At 29.5% G+C, this 1,803-nt stretch overlaps 1 non-coding gene across 1 annotated transcript; it reads right to left on the bottom strand.

Moving 5' to 3' along the window:
• Positions 1-1,498: 1,498 nt before the first annotated feature.
• On the bottom strand, positions 1,499-1,570 carry TRNAT-UGU (transfer RNA threonine (anticodon UGU)). The gene has a single exon. It is a non-coding gene; the product is annotated as a tRNA-Thr (tRNA).
• Positions 1,571-1,803: the final 233 nt, after the last annotated feature.

Here is a 1,803-nt window from a genome sequence, read left to right as displayed (position 1 = left end):
TTTTAGTATCTAGTGGTGGTCCGATTGGCTACACGATTTCGGCATTACATGCAGAATTATTAGCGATTCTCTTTGCTTTACGAGTCATACGAGACTGTGGTTTTCAATCAATTTTGGTTGCATTTGATTCAGTATCGGCCATTCAGCTGCTTAAAGGTACTCATAAGATGACAAACTGGTTAGGTATAATTGTTGGTGATATTCTTGAAGTTGCCCGTGGCTTTTTGTCCATTGAATTCAGTATTGCACACAATTTAGCTGTTAGGCACACTCTCTTACTCAATTGGAAATTCTCATTGAAGATTTCTTTGTCTGTGTTTTATCTTGTATTCAGAATGATTGGGTTTTCGTTGCTTCGTAATACAAGTCTGTTGATTATCAAAAGAAAAAAATGCATGTAAAACCGTTTGTTTTATATTTCCGTAGATAATTCAACAATTAATATGATGTATGGTCTCCAAATTAATTTATTTGGTTCTCTTCATTGTTAAGGTTTCCATTATGTTCAAAACAAATTACATATGCATGGTACATAGTTCCCTTGATTATTTGAAACAATAATATCTCAATAAATGGTGGCTTTCAATTTCTTAAAAATAATTACACTAGAGTTTTAACATTTTCAAATGCCATAAAGTTTTATAAGGGAAATACTAGAAATAATTATCTGAATCATAATTGTTTTTCTTTGAAGATGAATAAATAATTATTTTACTATTATTCTAGCTAAAAAATTTAGAATGACCCGGAATTAAACTGGTATTGTATCATTTAGATATTAACATGCAAATGTAAAAAAACACCTAAGAGCCCCCCTATGTTCTATTTTCTTCTTTTTCTCATGTGCAGTTTTGAAGCCTCCAATTGCTAATCAATAACAAAAGTAACTAGATCTACTCGGAGAAGGAAGAATGACGATTGTCTTCCTTCTTTCTCTTCCCATCTAGGTTTCCATCCCCCACTTTTTTAGTATTCTTTTATTTGTCAATGATTTATTTTCAGTTGAAATCCACACAATTCATCAGATTTTTTCCGTCTGATTTGCATTTGTCAACTAAAACTCTTTCATTTTACACCTCTTTCGTGTTTAGTAAGACCATAAGCGTTTTATGTTACATGTAGATGCATGGATCTACGGGATTGCACCAATAGAAAAGACTCAGATCCAATTGGCCGTAAGAAACTAAATGATGTTGTCTTTATTGTTATCTATAATTAAACACATGATATGTAGTTTTCTTTTAGTGAGTATTTTGGAAATTTCATTTTGGAAAGAACTCAAATCCAATTGAATTATATTTGTTCAAATTGGATATTAAGACGGAAAAAATATCTCATATTTAAATATATTTGCGATTTAACTGAGCATTATTTTATTAAAGCCATTAATTCAGTTAGTCATTGAATTCTTTTATATTATTCCATAAAAAGAAAAAAGAATTATTTATATTAAAAGATATCACATACGATATATTTTAAAAGGAGATTAAAGTCTAATTGCCCTCACGCAGGATCGAACTACGGACCTTCAGTTTACAAGACTGACGCTCTACCACTGAGCTATAAGGGCAACTTCTATAATTTAATAATTTATTTATTGAATAATTAAATCTCAACTATTAATTTTGGAATTAATGATTGAGATTTATGGAATATAACCTCTCCAATAAACCAAGATTGAGAGGATGCAAATCCAATTATTTTAAACAAGCTAGTAATTAGAATGTCCATTCAATTAATTTATTATTAATGGATTGATTAACATGATAGTATTAATATAATGAATATTCTTAAAAAAGTATA

Source organism: Euphorbia lathyris, chromosome 10 (assembly GCF_963576675.1).
Source record: "Euphorbia lathyris chromosome 10, ddEupLath1.1, whole genome shotgun sequence".
Taxonomy (NCBI): domain Eukaryota; kingdom Viridiplantae; phylum Streptophyta; class Magnoliopsida; order Malpighiales; family Euphorbiaceae; genus Euphorbia; species Euphorbia lathyris.
Note: the sequence above shows the minus strand (reverse complement) of the source record. Positions and strands in the feature narration are given on the sequence as shown.